The following is a 23685-nucleotide window of genomic DNA, read 5'->3' on the forward strand; positions in this document are numbered from 1 at the left end:
CTCGCTCTTCTTTCACCAAAAAGGCACCGAGTGTACAAAATCCTTGAGGCATGCTACCAAATGCCATGGGTCGTCAAATGTGTTTGCAGTCCTGTTCCTCATTTATCCTTTTATCTCACTACAATGACTGTGTTAAGACTATGGGAATGTGTACGTTATTACTTATTTGTATTCGAATGTTACTTTAATTATTTATGCCTTCTATGTAATAAATGAGCAGTGTACCAAATTATGATTGTCTTGCTGTACAGGTCGAACCAAATTGTTCGATCCACTGCAGACAGAGCAGAGATCAGTTGTTGGAGTTATAAACAGTTGATTGGTCACGGTTTTTCCTCACATTACCACATGCTGTGTCTCAAGCGTTTTGGTTAGAGGTGTACTGCGACTGTCGTACTATGTGCTACATTGCACGCAAAAGTTAAGGTCTTAGTTTAACAGGGTGGCTAGACAACTGCTGAGTGACAGAGCTAATCAAGTTGTCCTATTTTCATGAAGTCCATAACAATATTGATTATATGTCCAATATTCCAAGTCTATTCGAGGGGTGCTTACTTGTGGGCTGTCATCCAGATGGAAATCACTCGTATATTACTGTACACGACTCTGAGGGTCCAATATATATTGCAGCTTGTTAAACACTGAACTCTTCCTGATAGACTGTCGCCATCGAAGATACTAGCACTGCAGTCAGCTGATTGAGGTAAGTGTACGAGCATGATCGAAACTAAAGCAACATCTAGGTTCCTTCGGCCAATAGACAATAATTGCGTAGAACACGGTACAGCAAACAATTAAAACCGCGATAGTTCTCTTGTCTTGGAAACAACTGCTTGACAGCGTGAGGAGGTTGTTAGTGATGCACTAAGCTAGAAAGAGGCATACACACACACACACACACACACACACACACACACACACACACACACACACGCACGCACACACACTCACACAGACAGAGGGAGAGAGATATAAGTTGGGTGGGAGGCAAGGAAGGAGAGGGAAAGGGGTAAATGGGCAACAAACGTTTGTGGTTATGGTCTGAGACAACTGGCTGCGTTTCGAAGTTCGTAGCCACCAGTTGCTGGATAAGAGCCTGAATTACGATCTCGGAGGGCAATTTCAGCACTCAACAACAAGCTCTGAAGTGAAATTAACTGTATGCGACATCGCGGGAAACAAGAGTTTCGTTTAATTTCGCGGAACGAAGGGCCGGCTCTTGAAATACCTAGCGATATAGGTGATTGATCGCTTTAGGGTGACTGTCGAAAGAGTTTACAGGAGCTGCTAGCAATTTCCAAGCGTTGTTCGGTACTCTTTGTACAGCAAAATACATAACAGCATTCAGCACTATTACAAGTTATGGGAACAAATGAAGCATTAGCCTCATCATGTAAACCATCACGACTCCTCATACGCCACTTTCTAAGGGGCAAGAGCAGTGAAACAAAACACAGCATCCATAATTATAAATTTTGCTGGCAATTTACGTCGGTGGCTTCTTTGTCCCAAGCTTCTATATGAGAAAAATAACCGTGGATCTCTATAGTACAAAATAGGAGTACTGGTATAAGTAACGAATGCTAATTAAGAAGCTGAATACTTTACAATTTCACTATAACCTTCTTATACATGAAGCACAGTTTTAATTTCTCTCTAAATTTGTACCTTCACCTATAGCTCGCAAATCACCATACGGCGTGCGCCGGTGGTTACTTCTGGCCCGCCACATTTTCTCCACTTTCGCTATTCTATTCGTAAATGGCGCTAAAGAAGAATTATTGTCGGTAAACCTATATATTAACTCTAATTTCTCTGACTTCATTGTCGTGGTCAATTTGCGAGGCGTATGTGTCGGGGGCAAGTAAATTATTTATGTCCGACTCTCCTTAAAACCGCTCTCTAAATTTTAATAGTAAAATCATACATCATGCCCAAAGCACCTACTGTCGCTTCTGTCACATGAATTTCAAGTGTCTTTGTGTCGCTCTGACATTTATTAAACGAACCCTTTACTATATGCGCAACTCTTCGTTAGATCTCCACTACCTCTTCTGTTAATTCAACCTGGTAAGGCTCTCAGATCGACAGAAAAACTCAAGAATCGGTCAACGTTTCGTACATCGCTTCTCTCGTGGATGAATTATCTTTCCATTTTCCCAATGAACCTAAGCATTTCCTGCAACTGTTTTTACGTGGTAATTTCACTTCACGTCCCTCCCAACGTTTCTTCCTTGTTATTTCACAGATGTGACTTTACATTATTTTATTGCCAATGGCTCAATACAACAGTAACTGGTCACTCGGCCTATTTATCCACAATGTGTTATACTTATTTACGTTCAGGATCTACTGCCAGGATCTACATTAATCGTCTGCAGGAATTCTTGCATTTCACTACAGTCTTCTGGTGTTGCAAGCTTCCAGTAAACAGATAATCGTCTATGAATCACACACGTAGTTTCCAACGTTAATCATTAGACCATTAGTATATTCTGTAAAAAGTAGCATCTCTACAAACGCCATTGGAATAATCTGGAAATTACTGTTACTTCTCTCGATTTCGTCCCGTTAACAAAGGTCCTTGGATGCCCTCAATAAAGATCAGAAATCTGATCCGACGGTGTGGAAGTGCACTGAGCGACATCCTAAAGGAAAGGAACACACGTCAACCTGGCCGGCTTTATGGACGGCACACTGCATTTCATTAGCGGACAGAGCGAACTGAGTCTTAATTGCAGAATCAGTTTTGATTGTTATGGACTAGCTTTTTAGCTCTTCAAAATGGTGATAATGAAGGAGCATAAAACATGTGCTCTAACTTTAAGACACATTGTCAGCAATGTAGGCATACAATAAGGAGTACGTGCCTGTGCACGACCACCCTTCGAGGAACCAGGAATTAACTGCGGTTTACTTCAGTCGCTTATCACCCTTCGCTTGCTCCACAGACACACGAACAAGATGCTGTCAGACGAGGGTCAAGTAAATTCATATCATCCACGTAGGAAACATCATCATGTCCACATTGCTCTAAACTGCTGAGAGATTCCGTCTGATTTTCTGTTTCGCGACACTTGTCTCAATGTAAATCATTTGGTGGCTTGCTTTTCCGTAGTATAACAGTTTCGGGAGATTGCATTCAGTGGTTTAGCTTTCTCCCCATCTTCCATCTCAGCGCCTCTGTGCTTTAGTCCCTGAGCGATTGAAGATTTCCATCCATGAGTTGACTTTACGTAAGGCTGAAATATGTGGTTAGAAAAGTTCGTTAAATTTTACTTTCGAATTCAATGAACACTTCTAGCGTTGCTCCTTAAACGATCATTCCTGCTTCGCTCAATCTTTCATTTTCAACATGACTTTTATTTCGCTTGAATCTGCGTTGAGGTCAGTACGGGTTATAAATACAAATTCAAATGAGATTAATGCATAAATAAATTTAGTAATGAATAAGAAAATAATAAAGAGGCTAAGTGTCTATAAACAGAAAAGTGAACACCAGCATCAACAGTATAAGTATACAAAACCAAATAGCTTAGCAGATGATAAACAGATTTTAAAAATGTACAATGAATAAAAGAAATTATTTAGATTTTTACTAAATTTTTGTCACTCATAACGTCTGAACTTGGGCTGAAATTCTATAGTAAGAAAAAGAAAGTGAAGGAAAATAATAATAATAGCACATGGTCTGTATGAAAGTAATGAAAGAGGAAGCAATCTGATTCAGTTCTGCATAGAACATGATTTAATTATTGCTAAAACGTGGTTTAAAAATCATGAAAGGAAGTTGTATATATGGGATAGACCAGGACACAGATGAAGGTATCAGAATACATATTGTTTGTCAGTGAATTGTCAAGCAAATCTCATGTTCTGCAGATTAAAACTCAAAAAATTGTAGAAATGCAGGAAATTAAGGAGGTGGGTTCTGGATAAATTAAAAAAAGAAGAGGTTGTTGAGAGTTTCAGAGAGAGTATTAGAGAACGATTGACTAAAACGGGAGTGAGAAATTGCGGAAAGAATGAAATGTGAAAGTGCAGCAAATATGGTAAGCAAAGGAGAACACAGTCTAAACTATTAGATTGGCAGGAAATGAAGAAGCAGGAATAGCTAGATAAGAAATGCAAGGAAGTACAACCATCCATAACATGAAACATACATTCCAGCTATAATAAAATGAAAGAGGCGTTGGATGAAAGAGAAGCAGCTGTATGAAAATAAAAAGTCCAGATGGCAAGACAGTACTAAACAGAGAAGGGAAATCCGAAAACTGGAAAAAATACCTGGAAGGGCTACACAGGGGAAACGAAGATAATATTACAGAGCGGAAAGAGAAAGTAGAACAAGGTATACACATGAAATTGTAGAGAGTGAACCGAAGTGGTGGTGTACTGAAACCCAAAGGAATATTTAACAATTTCTGGAACTCAGTAGCCTAACACACGAAATCAACATTAAGTGAACCATCAATCCGTGCTCTACCAATCCATTTGATAATCATACTTCAAATTATTGTGTTATAAACAACGAAGAATTTCTAAAAATCAATAATTAATCTCAATACCCTGAAACAGTTTTTTACGTACACAGATATGAAGTCTCTCCTTATCAATCTAAATGTGTTAATATTTTTCCATGATTTCGGTTAGCGCCTTGAGGGCACGAATTTTCCCAGAATGAGAACAATTTTATTCTTTTAAAATAAAAATAAAACTTACAGATGATAATTGCGGAAAATTACGCCAGTAGGAAAGGGTTTCATTAAAAACACTATGCTTGATTGTTGTTCCTCAGTGAACAAAATTACTGGCACATACGAAAAAACAATTATAGTCACCCATCAACGTCAACAAGGTACATTATAGCAATGTATCGCCACATACAAATCAGCATGCTGAGCCGTGTGTCGACTCTCATATCGCGCTGTTAAGATTGTTCTGAGTCCTTCCATTCCATTGTTAATTGATTCTTTCATATTTATGGTTATGCTGCGTACGATTCTGCTGAGATTCCCCTCTGGCGGCGTGACTGGTCTTATCGATATTCAAGTCGTTGCTTCCTGTTAGCCTTGTGTAAGGGAATAAGATCTCCGGCGGGATGGCTGGTTGGTTGCCTAGCGCTGACGAGTCGGTCGGTCGGTTTTTAAAATGGTGAATTAGAGAATGCCGTACGATGAGACCGCGGCGTAGCGTGGCGGTGGAGTAGTTGGCTGTCGTCCCGAGAATCCGCGTGGTCTATCCAGGCGGTGCGAGTCGAGTGGGACGAGTTGACGGGACAAGGCTGTAAGCACCGGGGGGCCACGGTTGTGGTTCCGAGTCGCTACTTAGTGGGAGCGGAGACGGATGTCTTCAAATTTTCCGTCCGGAAGCGGGAATGATGGACTAGTAACTCGCCTAACCTCAGGAGTGGTGTTTCGCCCCCGTGGGTGCAGAGAAGCCGAGGGCTCCGGTGACAGAGCGCGTGGCTGCGTGACTGCCCAGTTGGGTACGCTGGCCACGTGTACACGGTCGGGTATGAGGAACCTTTGCATCGGAGTTCAATTACTGTTTCTCTGATAAACTGCAAGTTAATTTGGTGAAAGATTTAGATGATAATTGAAGAATTTTGGTTTGTGCAACCAGTGTCTTTTCTGCCTTGTGGCCTCCTGCTTCGCGTTTCCTGTCCCTGTTTCCGGTGTATTTATAGACAGTGACCTTTTCCGCTTCTTATTAGTACTGCCCGGTATGAAGTACATTTTTGGGCATTGATTATGGTTTTAGATTACATTTTTTCAGCCTTGTGGCCTCCTGCGTTCGGATTTCCTGTCCCTCTCGCCGGTGTAATTATAGACAATGATCTTTTGGATTCTTATGAGTACTGCCTGGGAGGACGTTATGTTTGGGCAGGGATTATGGTTCCTGATTTGATTCCTCCTGCTCCCCTCACGTGAGGTCGATGTGATTACTGAATGTGAGGCGTTGTGGGACTGTTAGTCCGCTTCCAGCCTGAGAATCCTCCGGGAGGCAATTGTGGCCGCCATTACACCCGGTCGGTTAATTATCTCTATCCCAGGACATTTTGGTGGCAGGACATGGTATTAAAGTTGTTAGTTATTGTAAAATGTTAAATGGTTGTATTTTACTGTTTTTGGCCACTGTTTGAAAAGGTTAAGTTTGCCTTTAATTGGTGTTTTATAAACTACGTGGCTTCAAAATTGTTACTTATTGTAAAAGGTGAATTACTGTATCTTTACTTTGACTGTTTTAATCTACTTGGCATCGTTTGAAAATGCTAGTTCAGCCTCCCTGTTAGCGAACCCTTGTAATTTAATATCTTGTTGTGCCAAAATTTAAAGAAAGTGGCTCCCTTCGAGTTCGGTAGCGAAATTGAATACAAATTGGTGTTTTGTTTCATTACTTGGAAAGTTTTAATTTTGTTATTAAATGCTTTATCAAAGTCTGTTTTAAGTAAAATGGCTTGGCTATTAACGGTAAAGTAAAGCTTTTAATTTCATAACTTGAAAATTTCGATTTGTTATCAAATATTTTATTAAAGCCGGTTTTAAGTAAAATTGCTTGGCCGTTAATTGTAAAGTAAATTGTTTTGAAAAGGCCCTCATGCCTGCTGGCTTTTTTGGATCCGTTCCTGGTCAAGTGGCAAAGAAATGACCCGCAATGGTTGAAGTAACCTATAAAGAAATTGTGGATTGAAACTCGACAGTAACCAACTAATTTTGCCCCCGTTTCCCAACTGGGGGTTTTTCCTTGATTAATCTTAACACCCATCTCAAATGCAGATCCTTAAACGATAGTTGGATTGAAGGTTGTGTAAATGAATGCACTAGTCTTCAAGCCATTCTCGATATCCCGTCACACATCTAAAAGAAAACACGTCCGTTACACAGTTCGACCACATATTCAACATGAGCAGTTCCTTTAGCGAGACTTACACCCAAAATGCCTTGCTCCTATGGTCACAACAGATGGCCATACACGAGCAGATTTCGGACGGACCAGAACTGCGTGCCAGTTCCGTAGATACCTTTGACGGTTATGGCCCGCCGACCTGATGTCTGTCGTTTCCTGCAAGCGCGCAGTACCCGTCCGTCGGATGTAGCTCTCCCATCTTCCTGCGAACCGAGTCGGTGCGTGCGGGGGAGTAGATCCGTGATTTATCCGCGGAGCCAGGACTGCCATACGTGCGCGAAAGGCCAGAGGCCACAGGCAACGGATTTCAGGAGATGCGACTGTGCCTGACCGAAAGTACGTCGTACAGTGCGACGTTTTATAGGCATATTGTAATTGTAGTATACTCCCGCACTTTGAAGGCACTATATATCTTTGAGAGAAAGTATGGACGTTGCTAGGAAGAAAACTGAGTCAGTCGCTGAATATTTGAGCCTTTGTCAAGTACAGCAGTTCAAATTACTTTTCAAATAATGGACACAGTTATGGACAAAACTCTACAGTAATAAACATGGCGCTAACAATCTTTTACTGTTGGCGCTCACTATAGATCTGCTTTTTGAACACCCCACTCCCCTCGTTTTAGACTTTTTTTCCAAGAGAGCTAAATTTTTTTTGAATTATTTGATAAATTATTGAAGGCATTTTTATACGTCTTTGCAAGCTATAAGAAAATAGCTGAATCCGTCTTTGTACCTACAAGAAAATGTGCACTTTTGTCACCAACTGGGTTTAGTTTTATTGAAAAGAAAAGCATCGTCAGTAGTTGTAGTGATGCATGAATGTAATCAGGCTTGCTTTTTGCGTCTAAAAACAGTTCATTACATAAGATGTTGATAGTTACGATATAATATGTCCGATTTTCGCTCACATCAGGAAATGCTGTCTGCTTGCACATTTTTGAAGTCTTCCCTTGTTTGGCAATGTTATTAGTTTTTATAACACTTTGGTCCACACTTGGAATGATGTCTAGAAATGTTTCAATAATTTCTTTGTATGCCATACCTTTTCATATCCCTGTTTTCGCAATCTTCATGTGTCAGTTTTTACAAAAATGTATTTCACGTATAATTGTATAAGGTTTTTCCACGCTGTCATTGGCCCACTACCTTTACTACACTTGTAGAACTAAAACTTTCTGTAACCTGAAAACCATTAATTCAACTGTGGCCAACTTCGAATATCACCTATATTTCTCTTTTTGACAAGGGTTATCAGAAGAAAGCTAAGTTTACACACTGTCACATCCTGATGAACTTGTATATGTGACAGAATCCAGAATCAGTGGTTTTTTAAACGAGGAACTGAGGACAAGTCAGGTGAAAAGCTTATGAAAAAGCACATTATCCGTACAATCATAAACGTGTAATTTCTTCACCTATTTTGTTGCAAAGCTATACTAATTCTCATTTCACCAACCCAATGACTCTTAAAAAATTAGATAATTACATTGGGAAAGTCTGCAGTTACTCGTATTTCACAGTAGAAAAGAAAGTCCTGCTTGTATGACATATTGAAACATACTCATCTGCTTGTGTGCTATCATTTGCCAGTATCTCCTTTGGTATCGCACACAGTTTCTGAGATCTGAGGAGTATTTTGAGTAGTTCATCCTACCTCTATTGCTGGCGCCAGCGATCGCATATGACTGTAATACACAAAGTCAATTTTCTTGAAATCAGTGACAGAGACCTTCTCCCAAGTGTAAGACTTCGCTGAACGCAAAAGTCCGCCCTCTGTGTGCCTGTTGAAAGGTCCGATCACCGGTTCTGAGAACTGCGGGTAACGGTAGGAAGACCGTGTCTCCACTAATCTGACTGAAATATCCGTGAGCCGTTGCCGAAATCCGCTCCTGTGTGCTTCAAAAGCTGCAAGCCGACACAGTGCGTATCTGTCCAGTCAAGTCGACAACCTATTCTCGTCTTCTTTATCCACCGTCAATCCGTGTGCCTGCTTTGCCACACCGCGGGCCCGCTGTTGGCACCCGCACTGAGTCCAGACACTGTCTCGTCCCGTCCCACCGCGTTGGAGCCTTAATCTAGATTATAGCCCGCACTCCACAGTGTATGTTTTTCGGAGAATTACCTTGGAAAGACATAAGATACGAAAAAAATCGATTGGCGACCATTTAACAGGCTTCGAAAATGAGATACGATACCACGAGAAGAATTCGACGGATCATTCAAAGACCTAAATCGGAGCATAGGCCGCTGGAGTAGGCGACATTACTCAGAATAACCTTTCGGAGAACCAGCCATGGCAAAACTCTTCCACTTAGCGTGTAAGGTAAGTGTGCCGAAGTACCCTCTTTGAAATTCTGAAGGTAGCAAGAATATAGCACAGAGAAGTAAAAGCTATTTTGAATTTGTAGCGAAACGTAACTGCAGTCGGAGACTTGAAAAGGAATGGATAAAAGGTTATAAGACAAACGTCGACAAATGTAAAACAAGGATAAAGGAATGCAGTCGAATTAAATCAGGCAATGTTGAGGGAATTCGAGTAGGAAATGATAGATAAAAAATATTTGGGAAGAAAAACATCTGATTTTGGCCGAAGTAGAACGAATATAACATGCGAAGTGGCTGTAGCACGAAAAGGACGTCGGGAAAAGAGGAATTTGTTAACTTATAATATAAATTTAAGTACTAGCGAGTCTCCTTTGAAGGAACTTTATGGCACAGCATATTAAAGACACGCGACTGGCTGAAGGGAAACTTACTGAGGTATGAAGGAATCGTCAGTCTGGTAACGGCCGGAATTGTGGGACATAAAACTATAGAGGGACATCGAGGGATGAAGACAGTACGTAGGTTCAAATGGATTCATGTAGCTTTAATTATGCAAAGATATCCCCCTGCGGGTTCGGGGGTAAGAATAGGCCCGCGGTATTCCTGCCTGTTGTAAGAGGCGACTAAAAGGAGTCTCAACCTTTTCGGCCTTATATGATGGTCCCCTCTCGGGTTTGACCTCCATCTTTCTAAATTGTTCCGCAGAGCGAGCCGATTGGGGAAGGGCGCCTTACGTGGTGCACTGTATCCTTCGTGCATTGAGACCCTTAGCCGGCTTTCTAGTCGTTGCTACGGTGTCCCGCTCGTTTTCCATCTCTTGGGCGAGGATACGTCCCTGAGTGCGATTACCACGCTGCACTGTGCAGTGTTGCTTTCCGCTGCGACGACGACCTTAAACATTTTTGCACCTAAGATCCAGCACGGTAGCCAGTCCGTTGTGGTGAGGCCGCCATGTACCCTGTTGGTTGTAGCCCCCTTACAACACAGGGATCGGTCTACTGATGCCTGCGCCGTTTACTCCCCATGTATGCCAAGGAGTAGATGCCCATCTCCCTGGGGCATCAGGACTCCCGGCAATGGCCATCCTGCCAGGTGGCTCTTGCTGTGGCTGGGTGGCGCCCATGGGAAGGGCCCTTTGTAAGAGTAGGTGGCATCAGGGCGGATGTCCCGCAATGAAGCGTGGTACATCATCTCTTGCTGGTGGCCAGCTACCAGCAGTCTCTAAGCGTTCAAAGGCTCATTTTAAAGCTAACGTTTATGACCCGAAATCGTTCCCACACCATGAGAGGAACGAAAGGCAATGAGTGATAATGACATGTATCCGCCCAGGTATCTCGTCTGTACCAGAGCTGATGGGAAATCCTTTGTATCCATGAAGCCTCAGTTCTTTGTAGAGCATTTGGAGGACAAGTTTGGGGAGGTGGAGGGCTTGTCTAAAATGCGCTCTGGGTCAGTTTTGATAAAAACAGCATCCTCAACCCAGTCACGCAGGTTGCTTGCTTGTGACAAGGTGGGGGATGTTAACGTTACCATCACACCACATAAGAGTTTAAATATGGTCCAGGGTGTTATTTTCCATAGGGTCCTACTTCTGCAGTCTGATGAAGATCTGCGCGCCAACTTAGAGCGTAGAGGTGTTCATTTCGTCCGGCGCGTTCATCGGGGTCCGAGGGACAATCAGGTTACTACCGGTGCCTTCATCTTGGCCTTCGAGGATGATACATTACCGGAGAAGGTCAATGTGATGGTCTACCGTTGTGACGTCAAGCCCTATATCCCTCCCCCGATGCGGTGCTTTAAGTGCTGGAAGTTCGGCCATATGTCTTCCCGCTGTACTTCCAGCCTCACATGTCGAGATTGCGGACGCCCATCTCAACCCGATACTCCATGTGCTCCGCCTCCCATCTGTGTCAACTGTGGAGACCCTCATTCACCCTGCTCACCAGACTGCAGGATCTTACAGAAAGAACGCAAAATCATGGAATATAAGTCCCTGGACCGACTGAGTTACACTGAAGCTAAGCGGAAATTTGAACGGCTACATCCCGTGCTCATGTTGTTATCTTATGCCTCCACTGTCACTCCTGCTCCAGCTCCTTTAGCTGCATCACAGACAGTCAGCTCTCAGCGAGACAAAACGACACTGAAGAACCGTAAGACCAAGGCACCTGTGATGGCTCCTACTCCACCACTACCTACAAGCTCTGCATCTGTTGATGAGGTGGAGATTCTTGCGTCCGCTGAGGACCTCGATCTCGCCAGTCCCTCAGACGCAATGGATAGCAATGGCAGCAGGTGACCCAGTGGCGTAATCTCCCTTCCCAGTCCCGTCATGCCTTTCTCAGCTATGGACAACACCATCCTCCAGTGGAATTGCAGCGATTTCTTCCACCATCTAGCTGAGCTTCGCCAACTTATCAGCCTTCACCCTTTCCTCTGCATTGCTCTGCAGGAAACTTGGTTTCCGGCAATGCGAACCCCCGCCCTCCGTGGCTATCGGGGTTGTTATAAGAACCGGGCAGCTTATGAAAGGGTGTCTGGTGGCGTCTGCATCTATGTCCTGAACTCTCTTCACAGCGAGTCTGTCCCTCTCCACACACCTTTAGAGGCTGTCGCTGTTCGGGTGTGGACGCCACAGGCTGTTACCGTCTGCAGTCTTTACCTTCCACCGGATGGTGATGTCGCGCAACATGTCCTGGCTGCTCTGATAGCTCAACTGCCGCCACCTATCCTGTTACTGGGCGACTTTAACGTCTATAACCATCTGTGGGGTGGGTCAGTGGCAACAGGTCGACGCGCCATCGTTGAGCATTTATTGGCGCAGCATGATCTCTCGATCTTAAATGATGGTGCATTCACACACTTCACTGTGGCGCATGGCACATACTCCGCCATTGACCTTTCGATCTGTAGCCCTAGCCTCTTACCGTCTGTCCAATGGAGAGTGCATGACGACCTATGTGGTAGTGACCACTTTCTGATCTTTCTGTCACTGCCACAGCGTCAATCGTCTGGGCGCCCTAGCAGATGGGCTCTGAATAAGGCTGACTGGGACTTGTTCTCCTCCACTGCCGCTATTGAGCCTCTCTCTAACGATGCCATTGATGCAGTGGTTCAATCGGTCACCACCGGCATCGTTACTGCCGCCGAATCTGCCATTGCCCATTCTTCTGGGTCCCCTCGGTGGCGGACTGTGCCTTAGTGGTCGCTGAAGCGATTAAAGCTCGCTGGCGGGCGCTCCAGCGTCAAAAGCGACATCCCTCAATCGACCACCTTATCGCCTTCAAACGGCTGCGTGCGCGAGCCCGCCGCAAGCAGGAGTGCTGAGAGCGGTATGTGTCCACCGTTGGCCTCCATGTCACTCCATCGCAGGTCTGGGCCAAGATTTGCCGCCTCTATGGGTATCGGACCCCTGTCAGTGTCCCTGCGCTCTCACTGAATGGAGCTGTTTGTACTGACTCCGACGTCATTGCAAACCGCTTGGCAGAGCACTTTGCTCTAAATTCCACTTCTGCCAACTACCCCTTGGGCTTCCGCTGTATTAAGGAGCGGATAGAACGTCGGAGTCTTTCTTTTCGCACTCACCACCCTGAGTTGTACAATGTTCAGTGAGTGGGAATTTCTCAGTGCCCTCGTCGCTTGTCCTGATAGCGCTCCTGGGCCAGATAGCATCCACTCTCAGATACTGAAACACCTTTCAGTGGACTGCCAGCGACGCCTCCTCGATCTTTACAACCGCATTTGGGTCGAGGGTGAGTTTCAGTCGCAATGGTGGGAAAGTCTTGTTGTCCCCATTCTGAAACCAGGGAAGAACCATTTGGAGGTGGACAGCTACCGTCCCTTTAGCCTCACCAACGTTCTTTGCAAGTTGCTTGAACGGATGGTGAGCTGGCGCTTGAATTGGGTACTGGAGTCTCGGAGCCTTCTGGCTTCGTCTCAGGGTGGGTTCCGTAAAGGCCGCTCCGTCGCCGACAATCTGGTGAGCCTGGAGTCGGCCATCCGTACTGCCTTTGTCCGCTGTCAGTATCTGCTCGCTGTCTTTTTCGACATGCGGAAGGCGTATGATACGACTTGGCGTCATCACATCCTTTCTACGCTTCATGGATGGGGTCTTCGGGGCCCTCTGCCGATCTATATTCGCAATTTTCTGTCGTATCGTACCTTCCGCGTGCACGTCGCGGCCTCATATAGTTCCTCCCAAGTCCAGGAGACCGGTGTGCCACAGGGTTCTGTTCTCAGTGTCTGTTTTTAATAGCTATTAACGGGCTCGCTGCGGCCGTGGGAAATACTGTCTCCGCTTCCCTGTATGCTGACGACTTCTGCCTTTAATATAGCTTTATTGGCATTGCAGCTGCTGAACATCAGCTACAGGGCGCAATCCGCAAGGTGCAGTCTTGGGCTGTAGCGCACGGTTTTCGGTTTTCGGCAGCCAAGGCCTGCGTTATGCATTTCTGCCGGCGATGCACTGTGCACCCGGAGCCGCGGCTTTATCCCGACGGCGAGCTTCTTACAGTGGTGGAGTCACATAGGTTTTTGGGGGTGGTTTTTGATGCCCGGTTGACTTGGCTGCCTCAAATTAGGCAGCTTAAACAGGCGTGCTGGCGGCATCTAAATGCTATGCGATGCCTCAGCCACACCAGGTGGGGCGCCGACCGATCTACTCTCCTACGGCTTTACCAGACGTTAATCCAGTCCCGTCTGGACTACGGGAGTCTGGCTTATGGCTCTGCATCCCCATCTGCGTTGCGGGTGCTGGACCCAATCCTCCACAGCGGGATACGCCTTGCCACTGGTGCCTTCCGAACCAGTCCTGTGGACAGCATACTTGTGGAGGCTGGTGTGCCTCCACTCTGGTTACGACGCCAACAGTTACTGGCTGCTTATGCTGCCCATGTTTTTAGCTTGCCCGGGCATCCAAATTATCGTATCCTATTCCCGCAGTCAGTCGTCCATCTGCCAGAACGTCGGCCCCGGTCGGGTTGTCCGATCGCCGTACGTGTCAAACAGCTTCGCTACGGGCTTGGGTGTTTCCCTGTTCCACCTCGTTTCCGGGCCCCTCTGCGTACACCCCCATGGTGTGTGCCTCGCCCTTGCCTTCGGCTCGATTTGGCACATGGCCCGAAGGACTCAGTCCCTCCGGAGACCTTCCGACGCCGCTTTTATTCCATCCTGGCCACGTATCAGGGCTCTGGCGTTGTCTACACCGACGGTTCGATAGTTGCTGGTCGTGTCGGTTATGCACTAATTCTAGGGGACCATTCTGAACAATGTTCGTTGCCGGCTGGCTGCAGTGTTTACACTGCTGAGTTGGTCGCCATCTTTCGTGCCCTAGCGTATATCCGCTCCTGCTCAGGTGAGTCCTTCGTTATCTGTAGCGATTCCCTGAGCAGTTTACGAGCTCTCGACCAGTGTTTCCCTCGTTCTCGTCTTGTAATGGCTATCCAGGAGTCCCTGCATACTCTTGCGCGTTGCGGCCGCTCTGTGGTCTTCGTGTGGACCCCAGGCCATGTTGGGATACCTGGCAATGAGAACGTTGACCGCCTGGCGAAAGAGGCCACCAGTACACCATCTCTGGACATTGGACTCCCAGAGACAGATTTGCGAGCGTTCCTACGCAGCATAATTCTGGACCTTTGGAACACTGAATGGTGCGCCCTGCCTTCACGAAACAAACTTCGGGCCATCAAGGAGGCTACCGGTGTGTGGCGCTCCTCCTTGCGGGCCTCTCGCAAGGAGTCTGTTGTCCTCTGCCGGTTGCGTATTGGGCACTCATGGCTGACGCACGGCCACCTATTGCGACGTGAGGACCCACCTTTATGTCGCTGTGGCTCCGTTTTGACAGTGGTCCACATTTTATTGGACTGTCCACTTTTAGCTGTGCTCAGACAGTCGTTCGCACTGCCTGACACGCTCCCTGTGCTTTTAACAGATGACTCTGCTATGGCTGACTTAGTTTTACGTTTTATTCGCTCAGGAGGTTTTTATCGTTTCATCTGAGTGTTTCTGTTTCATTTTATTGTATTGTGTTGATTCTGGCCTTTGGCCTACGATTTTAAACTAAGTTTTTAATGTGTTTTCGGTGGTTGGCTTTTCCTTTTTTATCCCTATGGTCGGCCAACCACTGCCATACTCTGTGTGGTGTTACTTTGTTTTGTCTGTTCTTTGTCTATTTCTTGTCCTGCGTCGATGCCGTCTTTCCTGTTGTTCATTTTTCTTCTCTTTGGGTGTTTTAGTTTTTTGGAAAAAGGGACCGATGACCATAGCAATCTGGTCCCTTTAATCCCCCAAACCAACCAACCTATGCAGAGATAACTATGCTTGCTACAAGGTACCGTGGAGACTTCCGGAATGAAGACCTTAACAACAGCATAACCAACAACTGCGTGATGTCAACGTAATTGATTTAGTTGGATTTTCTATCACGGCTGTTAATTTACGGATGGTCTTAATCCATCCTTCACAGCATTGTTTTCCACATGCTGCCCTAATACATGTTGTAACATCAGTGTATCAGTCCAAGCGCCTATTTCGACCGCATGGCAAGTACTAGATGGAACAACGGTGTGGCCCCACGCACTAGCTTCTCATGTGGAAATTGGTCAGGTGAATCACATTTTATGCTCCACTGAACAGATCGCAGTTGGCATGAAACATCTGTAACCAACCATCCTGCCACAATCGTCGTTACGGTCCATGGGATGTATTCGTGGCATTCCCCAGGTGGTATCGCCGTTCTGGAACGCACATAGAATTAACAGAAGTATGCGTCTATCCTTGCGGACCATGTTCACCCTTACACGTAGATGCTTTCTTCCCCGGCACGTTATCATACAGCACCAGGACAATGGAAAATTTAGCGCTGCTCGACACGGAACTGGAGTCGGCATGACCTCACATCCCTGTCAATACCTCCCAGAACCTCACTGACTCTTCTTGCACATCTCGAAACGGTCCACCAGAGGTGGTTATTCAGGCTTTTGACAAGTGGTCACATTAATGTGACTGGAGAGCTTATTGACATTGCAGAATTCTCTTAACTGTTCCACGTTTTCATTCCCTGCTTACTTACTCGCGACATTCTGCGCGTTTCTCCTAAATAATGCAGGTGCGTTTTAAAGGCATCCGTGTAGGAGTATGAATAAATTATATTTTGGTTAAAGTTCCTCCAACAACCACTAAAATGATTTGCCTGGGAGAAATGTCGTGGGAAGAGCTGGAGGCGCACAACGATCGTATGGTTTGAAAACAATTTATAGTCCTTACAAATTTCTACTTCTTTCAAAACAAAATTATCGTTGTAGGCCGTCATTTGCCATCTTATTATAAAAGACATACTGTGGTTCATTCCAACCATAACGGAATCTGTTATACAGTTATGGGAGTGAATCACAGCAAGTGTTTTGGGATTTTATGATGGCCGATGAGATCTTAAGGCGGTAACTTCACTCCACCGAGCAGCACAATAAATATTTTTAGAAACGACGTGATTTCAGAATCTCTTTGCAGTACTTAACTTGACCTATGCTGATTGGCCGAGTTTAAGAACGCAAGTCACAGTGCAAAAAGTTAAATGAATGATCCACGGGAGTGAATGGTATGTGTGAGATTAACATTCTATCAAATTTTAGTTTTGCTGTTAAGGTAGCCGTTTCAATTATATTACACACTATCTTCTTTACACAGCTTCTGACGCAGTAAGTTTCTGGGGATCGAGAATCATTTGCAAAATAATTGGATACCTCACAAAGCAGGCTATTGTTTTGTGGTTGATCCTTGCGTATGTAGTTTTTCTTAATATCCCCCAGCCCTAAGTTCGTCTTCAGTAATTCCAGAAAATTGAATTTTATTCGTTCTGTTCAACGAAACATTCATTTAAAACCAACAAATCAACGCGGTGACCCCGAAAACTATTGATACGACATATCATTCATTTCTCCATATTCTAGTGGTGTCTCTCTCTTGCACTAACATTTTATAATCATAAGTGTTCAAATATTATTTGAAGTTACTAAAGCAGTTCCCTCGTTTTTTCTGAAAGTCATACACACCCGTGTTCAATTTTTCTCTCATAGGTAAAGCATTCACCAAATAACAACAGTGCTTTCTCTCTGTTATCAGGGCCTGATCCGGATAACCTCAGCTGGAGGGCTACCTTGTCGCTGACATTTAGCGATTCGGTCGGGGAAGGTAAGTACCCATAATTTATAACATGCACCACTTCAAAGGAGCTGATACTGGTGCTATTGATCTCAAAGATGTACTTAGCTAACACGAAAGAACAATGCACCGTATTTCTGCTTCCGGAAACGTGGTTTTAAGCCTGTAGTTACATGATACATGGCGTACTACATTACTTCGCTATGTATAAAGCACGGTGTTTTAGTACAGAACTCTTAAAATGAACAAAAGAGCAATCGTTTCCTTGGATAAGTACCCGAGTTTCATTAGTTTTCAGTTCTTCGACACGTCGCATACCGTTTGAAGCAACGGATAATGGAGATTAGGCTCTTGAGAAGTTCGGGTATCTATATTGTGGCTTCTGCAGATGTTTTGCTGACTCTCAAAATTAGCGTGAGAAAGCTTACACCTAAACGATCTTACTGTATTTGTCAGTAACCCACTGCAATAAAGCATATACTCCAGAAAATTGATTTGCAATGAATGTAAGGTAAACTATATGGAGATAATTTTGAAGTAACTACAAACGGGAACGTGTAGATATGGACAGTTTAACACATTAGTCATGTGATGTTGGAATACCTTCAGCGTGTAGAAATTTTAAGCAATGACAAATGCTATTTGCCTAATAGCCCCGCATGTATCGAAATGCTTATGCATTCACGTGCATTGCTAAATAATGTCTGTTGCTCCCAGATGCAAGTTCAATGTCTGGACCACTGAGCTCTCATTTTCTATGGGAGAAGAAGATACGCAAAGAATTATGGCCAAACATTCCTACGGTATGTATCCTGAAAGATCTTAGATCATATTACATACGCTTCTATGCAAATAAATAGTTTTTTTTTCCTCAAAAGATATGTTTCCTGTGAATAATATCTTGTTTCCCACATACGCCATGTCGTAAATAATAGATACAGGCGAAAAGGTACGTTCTGTGTTCTAGGTATTAGAAATCCATTAGTCACTGAAGAATTTCTTTGCCCCAAACAGGACCACTGGAATTCGGTCGGAACATTAGTTTCTGTTTAACATTTGGCTTCTTAGTTTAGAACATAACGCGGTCCGATGCTTAAAACGTCTTTGATAGTTGTCATAGATAGTCCAGGGAACGAAACTGGGAATCACTCGAGGGAGAAATTCAGTTTGGAAAATTACATAAAAAATTAATCAAAATAGATTGTCTAAACATTTTATTTCAACATAGTCTCTATTGCCAAGTTGTTCCACTGAGTTAGACACGTCAACTAATAAACTTTCCGCACACTCTCTCTCTGCTTCCTTGTGGATATCTTGTTCTACGGAGCTAACCGTTTTCATAATTCTAAAGATTTATTTTTATGCCCTACCTGTCTCTAAGTCAATTAACATAAATCCCATTTTACCGGACAGACATTCTCGTCTCCGTGCACTATTCAAGACAAGTGAGTTTACTGCAGCGCTCCTGGCGCTTCATTCCTGTTCTGATTCTCGACTGTTTCGAGTGCTCACTTTCGTTTACACGTTAGAGCCATAACTTAGTTTGTTTTGCGAGTTATCTGCTGCTCAGTTTGGCACGGAACGAAGTAGTTGAGGCTATGATGGACTATTCATTTTTATGAAAATATCGGATGTTCTTGTCAAAGGTCGTGTGGTAAAGTCTCTAAACACCTGAAGCCTGAAAGGTTAGGAAAAGTGTCATCTAAACATTTCAGGACCTATACATTTATTTCCTGAAGAAAATATGTCCTTGTGAACACATCAAACAGTAACTACAACGCAGCAGATAGGGCCGTTCTGCTTTATATTTTATATCTTGTTTTCATGCTAAGTGCCAAATAACACACACAAAATTACTTTTTCTCGTCACTTTATCACCGCTGAAGAAAATTTTCAGTAACACATTTCTGTGTTAACGTTATTATTTACAAATAATGTAGTTTTTCTCTGTAGAATGGAAATAACTTCTTGCTTTTAGATATTTCGTCGCTCTTGCTGACAAATACCAGTTGGGGGGAAAACGGAAAAACAGGATCTTGCAAAAAAATTTTAACGTGTCACAAAAATAAAGCAAACAACACAATAACGATTAAGAAGATAGCAGAGTACAAATTTCATTTCTATAGTAGGAATGAGCTCGTCCAGAGTATTTTAATTTCCAAAGTTAGCTGACGGCACCATAAACCCCTGTTTCTGCGGAAACTTAGAACTCCACATTCGGCACAATCTATAGATAATAAACGTGATAGACACACTAGCATCGTGTTTAGTTACTAGTTTGCACACAAGCGCGAAAGGCTCACGCACTTCGAGCAGTTGATGTTGACACAAAGTGTCTCGTGTAAAACAGGCTTCAGGGACAAATGTGATGTGCGCCGTCTGGCTGTGAATCGTGGTGACGTTGATCTACGCATCATCACGTTTTAAACGGTTGTGAATCTAATTTTATGAGAAGAAGCTTGAACACGAGTCCAGAAGTTGCAAAACAAGCGTAGGAACCAGTCTTAAAGCCATAATGAAGCTGGCCAGTGTGCTAGAATAATTGTCTTTAATCGGCCACGCGGATTCGAACTGGCTGCTCGCCTTCGGTGGGGTAATCTAACGCGCTGCGCGTTAATCTGCACCAACACAGCTGCTGCCCATGTTTACAATATACTTGCTTGATGCACATCGAATTCCGAATCGAGGATAACCGGACGTGGACATAAAAGCGATTGCAGTTAGCAATAGTGATAGTAGCAGACAAGTTCACGATAGAGAAACTTACCTTTATAGCATTTGAAGATGCAGAGAAAGTTTGTGACAATGTCGACTGGAATTCCCTCTTGGAAGATCTGAAGGTAGCGGCAATAAAATACAAGCACCGAAAGATTAGCCACAACATGTACAGAAGCAAGACTGCAGTTATACAAAGTATTCCAGGAGAAATTATCAATATTCAATGATATAATAGAAAATCTCATTTGAAGCAAACACTTTATATGTTTTCCGAGACAGAACAAATTTTATGTGAGTTCGTTTTCGGGCAAGTGGCGCGTACTTAAGTTCTTACCCACCCAACCCACCTCGTTCTTCTCAAGCTCTTTACTCGGGATGTTTTCCTTCAACTAAACTAGTGCAGTTTTCCGTGGTGAGTAGAGTTGCTCCCTACAAAAACTACCGTTCGATAGTTTTGGTAAGCCAAATAAATGACGTAGTAACTCGTATGATGGCCGACAGCACTGGTGGTATTGGTAGGGAAAGGAACATTAACGAATGTGTAAGAGAATAGCTGGAGAAGGCGAATTCTTTTTGTTTGGTTGTTTGTTTTGGCCACAATTACGACCTCACATCATTTAGTGTTAGTTCCGTGTGTATGTTATATCATCACAGAATATAAGATGCATTTTGTGACTAATAAAAGTTAGTTGATCACGTAACTTCTGCGCTTTTACGAAACCATAGCAATTACTTCTGATGCAACTACAGTTTACATGCTCAAAACATAAATTTCTATAGTCGTGTGTTACTCAATAGAACGTTCTTCATCATGTTCAAAGACAGAAGTTTTCTGTTATTACTGATATGTGTGAAAGCTGTTTGTTTTATACAAATGCGACGAAGAATGGAAGCGATGTATGGTATATTTTTGAATGCATTTCTTTTTCAATTCCACCATTTTTATGAGATGGCTTTTCCTATAGATGTATAATAAATTTGTATTGTTTTTTATTACAATATCCCTCTGTTTAGGATCACAAATAACCAATTTTCAGGTAAAACCTGAATTAAAATTGAAAATTTCGGTTTTGCTATAAATATAGTTTATTGTTAAATAATAGACAGAACGATAACTATGTATAACGAAAACTTTCCGTAGGTTACGCGGCCCTCTATGAATCCTCAATCAGTTTCTAAACGTTTCGCTACCTCTGGTATCTATGGGAATCTAATGAGACACTGGTCGCATACGCAAACAGAGCGATCGAAATCTGATAACGCCTGACATCTATGAAATGCATCGAACACACAGGTACGATCTTAACTGACGGAAGCTGCTAGGGTAATTACCATAGCATACGCTCACTTACGATAGTCTATAGTAGCCTACGGTAGTTTTACAACTCTTGTTCTGAGTGAATTAGTTTGAGGGATTGAGAATTTAGGAGAGGGAATCATGGGTAAATTGTGTTTGTATACATGCTGGCTAAAATGCCACCACATTTACAATAATGAAAAACGTGTATGTGTGGTGTATGTTTATGGCTTCTGCTATGGCGATGCTCCCGCTGCTCTGGAAGAGTACCGACGTAGTGAACTCCTGATCATAGTGTGTCTGTTAGAGTAACCAGAACACTGCACGAAACATATTCTTCCAATAACTCATTTTTCTTCCGAACGTTTACTTCAATAATACGCACAGCGAACTGTACAAAAGCTGTAATATGACGTGTACGATAATGTTTAGAAGTGAAACAATGGAAATTTTTGTTTTCGATCATAGTTTTCTTTATGTACGTATCGGATAACATCGACTGGCTGCCTTTCCATGTGTTTTGGGTTCTATTGGGTCGTTTACATTTGCACATATGTGATTCAGAAAAATAAATACCAACGTACATTAAATGTTTTTTTTCTCTGGAAACATTCGGAACAGGGCGATTCTCCATATGACCTTTTTTGCTTCAAGTAACTCACCAATCGATCTAAGCCCCCCCTCCAGTGCAACAGTTAGTTCTGTCTCATCTCCCCCTTCCCCCATCCCACATTTATTGCGAATTTTAAGGATGCGCATTTACAGAGGAAACCTTAGAAGTAATGCAAGGTGCCTGCAGGAAGAAAACTGCAGAGATGTGTCAATTGGTTGCCCATCTGCAGGTGTCTGGCAGTATTTTGTATTTTTTCTCTGACAGGTCACACTAAGTCTCAATGAATTAGGGGGGTGGGGGCCGAGTGGCACCGAGGTTACTGCCGAGCTGGGAGCTCTTAGAGGGATTGGCCGGCCGCGGTGGCCGAGCGGTTCTAGGTGCTCAGTCCGGAACCGCGTGACTGCTACGGTCGCAGGTTCGAATCCTGCCTCGGGCATGGATGTGTGTGATGTCCTTAGGTTAGTTAGGTTTAAGTAGTTCTAAGTTCTAGGGGACTGATGACCTCAGATGTTAAGTCCCATAGTGCTCAGAGCCATGTGAACCATTTTTGAACCATTCTTAGAGGGATCATTCCCCGTTTTATTCACCCATATGTCAATGTCGCAGCCCTCTGTGATCACGCCACAAGTGGGCGTGAAACAGGAGCACTGATCCCTTTGCTGCTTCGTATCAGATCCAATTCACAAGGTTTTAAGCAGTCCCTAATGATTCTTCCCTGAGCAATAGTTGAGTTTACGTTGCTCTCCAAATGGATGAGACCATTGTCAATGCAGTTGTCAGCCCACGAAGTCGTTAGAGAAGGATAAAGCGTCATGGAGATATCGACAGTATCAAATATTGTTAAGAACGTCTTCCCTACGCGCATCGCACTGCAAACTGTCGTTTTCGACCGCGAAATGTGTTTCAATCAACGTCCCAACAAAAGGGCTGGTTTCATTGAGGCCCTTTATTAAACCCCCTGAGGCCATTCCGTGCCCGTTCTGAGCGGTGGTGTGTCTGAAATGTTTTTCTCTGACACTCTTAAGAAAACAGCATGATTTGTGGTGAGCAGGGCACATGGGCTGCTGGAGTGGAATACTGATCATACTTGAGGACACAAAAATTTATTTTCATTATGTTAATGAAAACACAGCACTGGTAAATCCACAATGATTAATTACCATTTACAAATTGGGGCGATCTACACCGATTATTCAATTGTATAAAAACTATGAATCTCAAAAGAAAAACAGCCTTATGCCCACAACTTTAAATTAATAAAAAAATTACTTTACACAAATATGACTTTAACGTAGCTGCAGATCTGAGCTCACTAGTTGTGAAATTAATTCATTATCAGGCCTTGTGAATATGAAAAATAACAATTTATAAAAGCTATTAGGTTTCAAATATACTCAAACAGCAAGATCTCATAAATAGGTGAATTAACTATTACAGAAAACATATGGCAATTTGATGGTAAGATAGCGTGAAAGATATAAAAAGCAATCAGCACTTTCTCGATGTTTGGCGTTCACATCGGCCGCGCGTCCGAATTCCATGCTCGAGAACTCAAGTGATAACAACAAACAGGACGGACTGTGCACACTAATAACGGCTTCTAGAACACACAAACCCAGTATTAATACACAGTTCACGAAAATACTAAAACCAACAGCCAAGCA

General features: G+C 43.6%; 1 protein-coding gene across 1 annotated transcript in view; it reads left to right on the top strand.

Moving 5' to 3' along the window:
- Nucleotides 1-23685, top strand: part of LOC126353909 (BAI1-associated protein 3) — a 1859046-nt gene that overhangs the window by 239478 nt on the left and 1595883 nt on the right. The window contains exon 2 of the mRNA XM_050003139.1: nucleotides 17355-17423. The gene's annotated coding sequence lies outside the window, so the exon portion shown is untranslated. The remainder of the gene's footprint in view (nucleotides 1-17354; nucleotides 17424-23685) is intronic.

Source organism: Schistocerca gregaria, chromosome 3 (genome assembly GCF_023897955.1).
Source record: "Schistocerca gregaria isolate iqSchGreg1 chromosome 3, iqSchGreg1.2, whole genome shotgun sequence".
Lineage (NCBI taxonomy): Eukaryota > Metazoa > Arthropoda > Insecta > Orthoptera > Acrididae > Schistocerca > Schistocerca gregaria.